Source organism: Pseudorasbora parva, chromosome 23 (assembly GCF_024679245.1).
Source record: "Pseudorasbora parva isolate DD20220531a chromosome 23, ASM2467924v1, whole genome shotgun sequence".
NCBI classification, from domain to species: Eukaryota; Metazoa; Chordata; class Actinopteri; order Cypriniformes; family Gobionidae; genus Pseudorasbora; species Pseudorasbora parva.
Window position 1 is genome coordinate 17,098,414 of NC_090194.1, and position 6,000 is coordinate 17,104,413.

The following is a 6,000-nucleotide window of genomic DNA, read 5'->3' on the forward strand; positions in this document are numbered from 1 at the left end:
AAATGAAATATAGAAATTAAAGCTAATTAAAAAATAGGAATACATACCATAACATTATTTAAATAATACTCCAATTACACTGCTTTTTTTGGCTTAAAGACTTGTTTTGACATAAAGTTTTATTTACTTAAAAAAATTGCAAAATTAATTCAATGTTTTAGAATAAATGCATTACAAATAACAAAAACATAAAACAAAATAAATGGGCTGAGCGTTAAATGGAGTTAAACTAAATTCTAGCGGTGACATGCCTTTGCTGTAACTTAATATAAAACAACATACATAAAAATGATTTAATAATAATATAATTTAAAGCTAAATAGTACATGAGAGAAATGATATCAAATACTTTCACTGCTAGATTGCATCCTGTTTGTCACTTCAACTGTTTTATTTTGACAAAAAAGGTTTTACCTCTTTGAACAATGCCTTTGTGCTCATGTGACGCTTTAGCAGTTACACGGCATGTTTATGGCAGCTTGGTTCAATTAAGCTCCAGATCCTGATGTACTGAAGGAGTCAATCTGTTTTCTAAGTATATAAACACCATGTTTTGAGAAAGAGGGAGCGCAGATGGATGGAGTTTGTGAGAAGCAGATGCTGAATGTCAAAAGCAGGATACTGACACTCAGAGAAATGATGCGGTTTCATTGCACACATAACGTGTCGCTAAAGTGACTCTACTTTCCATTCCTGTTGTAGTTATTGTTCTGGAAACCATTTGTAAGGCATTGGCTTGTAAAGGAAGCAGAAGAGGGATATTTGATATTCACCATCTGCAGTGTTTGTGTCAAAGCTTTTTTTTTATTGACTGAGAGGCATCGGTTCTTAAGTGAGAGTGAAAGAAAGAAAATTCTTTTGTAATTTTTGGCTGTTTTACTTAAAGTGTATCTCTGTGTTTTTTACCTGCTGATTTGCTGCTCAAGAAACATTTATTATTATGAATGTTAAAAACAGGGGTAGCTTTATATTTTTGTGGAAAACATGATATATTTTCTTTTAGGACATTTTTCTTTGATGGATAGATCAAGTTCAAAAGAACTTGTTTGTATTAAACTTGAATGAACTTGCTTGTATTGCAATGTATTAAATTTGCTCAAACTTTTGAGGATGGACTGACTGATGGACTGACGGACTGACGGACTGACGGACTGACGGACGGACGGACTGACTGACTGACTGACTGACTGACGGATGGACTGACGGACGGACGGACTGACGGACTGACGGACTGACTGACGGATGGATGGACTGACTGACGGACGGACGGACGGACTGACTGACTGACGGACGGACGGCCGGCCGGACTGACTGACGGACGGACGGACGGACTGACTGACTGACTGACTGACTGACAGACAGAGACAGACAGACAGACAGACAGACAGACAGACCGACCGACCGACCGACCGACCAAACGACCGACCGACCGACCGACCGACAGACAGACAGACAGACAGACAGACCGACAGACCGACAGACCGACAGATAGACAGATAGATAGATAGATAGATAGATAGATAGATAGATAGATAGATAGATAGATAGATAGATAGATAGATAGATAGATAGATAGATAGATAGATAGATATATTTTTATATAACTTTAAAGTCATATACATCTAGGATGGCTTGAATATGGGATAATATTCATTTTTGGGTCAACTATCTATTTAAAATATATAAAAATATTAAGAATGTATATTCTGTAAAAGCATATTATGTGAATGTAGTATAACAACTTATAACCACAACTAAAGTGAAGCCACGAGTGTGGTCATGCTTCATTTCAAATCTGAGGCTATGTCCAAACCTACAAATTTTATAAAACATTTTCTAAGACCATGTCAGGATTTTAATAGAAGATGCTATCACATACAGTGGGGCAAAAAAGTGTTTAATTAGCCACCAATTGTTCAAGTTCCCCAACTTAAAAGATGAGAGAGGCCTGTAATTTTCATCATAGGTATACTTCAACTATGAGAGACAGAATGAGAAAAAATATCCAGAAAATCACATAGATATAATAATAATAATAATGCGTTCGATTTATATAGCGCTTTTCAAGGCACTCAAAGCGCTTTACATAGAAGGGGGGAATCTCCTCAACCACCACCAATGTGCAGCATCCACCTGGATGATGCGACGGCAGCCATATTGCGCCAGAACGCTCACCACACACCAGCTGATTGGTGGAGAGGAGACAGAGTGATGAAGCCAATCAGGATATGGGGATTATTAGGAGGCCATGATGGATAGGGGCCAATGGGCAAATTTGGCCAGGATGCCGGGGTTACACCCCTACTATTTTATAATTTTTATACTACCATTTTCTAATAATTGCTCCTACAGTTGATTTTTTCACACCAATCTGCTTACCTATTGCAGATTCAGTCTTCCCAGCCTGGTGCAAGTCTACAATTTTGTTTCTGGTGTTCTTTGACAGCTCTTTGGTCTTGGACATAGTGGATTTTGGAGTCTGACTGTTTGAGGTTGTAGACAGGTGTCTTTTATACTGATAACAAGTTCAAACAGGTGCCATTAATACAGGAAACGAGTGGAGGACAGAGGAGCCTCTTTAAGAAGAAGTTACAGGTCTGTTATAGCAGATTTTTTTGTTTTTGTAGGTGACCAAATACTTATTTTCCTCCATAATTTGCAAATAAAATCTTTACAGTTCTTTATCAGACAGTGAGTTTCTGGATTTTTTTTCTCTCCTTCTCTCTCTCATAGTTAAAGTGTGACTGTGATGAAAATTACAGACCTCTCTCATCTTTTTATGTGGGAGAACTTGCGCAATTGGTGGCTGGCTGAATACTTTTTTCCCCCACTGTGTGTTGTTGGCCTTCAAACACCCAGTTGCAGCCTTTGTCTGGCGAGGACAGCTCAATTAATGCTACAATGTCTTCACTTGATGATTGTTTTACACCTTTAAGTGTATGAGACGTAATCCTCATTATCGTTTTATCATTATTCTTTTGCTTGTTTACATGTGTAAACTTTTTAATTAAAAGATTAGTAAAGTTTCAACCCCTCATAATTTTGCACAAAGAACTGCTATTTTATAAAACTAAGCACTTTTTGTGTTGTTTATCATAGAAGTGTTCTAAGTTGCTTTATGATAATTGACGATAATGATTTTAGGTTTTCATTGAATTATTTTTGCAGCGTGGGAGACACAGAGTGAAGTTCTCCTTCCCACTCATCAATGCAGAAGCCTGTAGATAACTGACATGCTCCCATATGCTAAGTGTATTAACTACTGCGTTGTATTGACTCGAGGAGCTCAGAGCATCGCCTACATCCGTCATGATGATCCATGCGAGCGGTGTGGAACAGTAGGCCTCTCTGGATTCTCAGGAAGTCAGACTGCAGCCCCAACTGTACTCAAGGTCTGTTTACCAGCTCACAGCGGCCACAACTCTCCAAACTGACATGATGACTGAATTATTTCCTCCTAGACTGCTGTGTTGAACGACTTTGATTGAATCACAGGAAATTGACTGATACGGGGAGTCATATAAACCTTTTGTGCACCAGAGCTTGTTCCATGAGATTCTCAGTTGACTGACTAGTGGCTACAGCTTCTTGAGTCTCACCAACAATTCACTCATTGACCGTCTGATGAATAAAACCGCAAGCACCAATAAGATTGCTGGAATTTATACCAATATTTTGGGGCTGATACAGTGTCATGCCTTGATTTTGCCTGGATCAACATATTTTGTTGATCATGGACCAACATTCCTGTCTGAAAATTGAATCCTATCCCTAAACCTAATGCATTATTGCCAGATAGCCAGTGTGGTCCGATCAAACAGACAAGCTACTTAAATTGCTCAAGAAGTTAATGCTGGTTCTGATGGAAAGGTGTCAGAATACACAGTGCACCGTAGTTTGTTGCGTATGGGGCTGCATAGATGCAGACCAGCACCCTGGCCCATGCTGACCCTTGTCCACTGCTGAAAGAGCCAACAGTGGGGTGCATGTGCTTGGCTTACCTGGGGAACACATGGCACCAGGATGCACTATGGGAAGAAGGCAAGCCGGTGGAGGCAGTGCGATGCTTTGGGCAATTTTCTGCTGGGAAACCTTGGGTCCTGCCTTCCATGTGGATATTACTTTGACCCGTACCACATACTGAAGCATTTTTGCCCACCCTTTCATGGAAAGGTATTCCCTGGTGGCTGTGACCTCTTTCAGCAGGATAATGTGCCCTGCCACAAAGCAAAAATGGTTCAGGAATGGTTTAAGGAGCACAATGAGTTTGAGGTGTCGACTTGGCCTTTAAATTCCCCAGATCTCAATCTAATCGAGCATCTGTGCTGAACAAACAAGTCCGATCCATGGAGGCCCCACCTCGCAACTTACCGGACTTAAAGGATCTGCTGCTAACATCTTGGTGCCAGATACCACAGCACACCACCAGGAGTCTTGTGGAGTTCATGCCTCAACGGGTCAGGGCTGTTTTGGCAGCAAAAGGGAGACCAAACAGTATTAGGAACTTATATGGTACAATGTCATAATGTCATGCCTGATCGGTGTAGATAGAGTCACAAATAACCTGCCTGATCTATCTCAGCTGCAGTTGAGGAAATGACTAACAGTATGGGCACCATTTTTCTAGAACTTTAGAAACTGTTGCACTCATCAGATTAAAAAAGGTTATAGAGAAAAGTACTGCACCGTGGTACAGTATTACGCACCCTATCAAGAGAGAAACTCATAATCTGACTGAAAATGGAAACAGACTAATTTAGAGGTCTTTAGAATTGTGTGAAAAGACAGCATTTGCCAGGGCTGAGCATCTCCGCAAACTCATATACAATAACCAAAACAATCCAATGTTCTTGTTTAGTAATGGCTAGATTAACAAATAAAAATTACTACATATTTCATTACAGTTTAGTATATAGTAATGACTTTTATGATTCAGCATCAATTATTGCCCCTCAAGAACAATTGCAGTACTTTACAACTATAGGACAGGACGAGCTAAATAATCGTATCATTGCATTTAAACCAACCACATGTTTATTAGATCCAATATCTACTAAAAGTGTTGTTACCTGTAGCAGAAGAGCCTCTTCTCAAGATTATTAACTCGTCTTTTTCTCTAGGTCATGTCCCAAGACCATTCAAGCTGGCAGTTATTAATTAGTTTATTAACCACAATTAGATTCAAATGAATTAGTAAATTACAGATCCATTTAAAATCTTCCATTTATGTCTAAAATACTAGAAAACAAAATTACACTGGTATTCAGGGACAGGCATTCATTTGGTTTAGATTGTACCTATCAGACTGTTACCATTTTGTCTATTTAAATGATAAAACCGCTTTACAAAATGTGAACTTAATCGAATTAACCCTATAAATTATACTTAAAATCAGAGGGAAATGAGAGGGGAATAACACTGATGCAGAAGGACCAAACCCTAATTGTGAACCTAAACTTAACATAAACTGTAAACTTGTCCCTCAAATCTGATTGGTTGATTGGAATGTTGTTCCAGGATCAACAAAGATGTGGATCCGGTTTGATGGTTTTGTGAAACCCAATCTTTGAAAGATGCTCTGAGTTTGGTTTAAGGCACTTGGTAAATGCAAACAAAACTATTCTGCCATTTTTGGGCTGTTTTATAATCGTGGTGTCAAGGATTTCATATTCGCCAAGCCTTTGTTGGCAAATAAAAGCAAGATTATGCATTTGACATGTTCTTTTTCAGTCTAAGTGGGTAATTCTTGCACATCACTATGCATTACGATGACCTTTTAAACTAAATGTCGGGTTTATAAAACCTATAGGCCCTATATTGGCTTTTCTAGGCCATGCAACGTCTTCTGTTTATTTTCAGTATAGCTTGTTTTCCGTTTGACGGTTTGGCAAAAGTGCTTTCGGTGGTAACCACCTTCTGGTGTGTATTTTGCCCCATGTTGCTGTTTTCTGCTTCCCGCCAACATATGATTAGAGAAATCTCCATGCATGGCGGGACAGA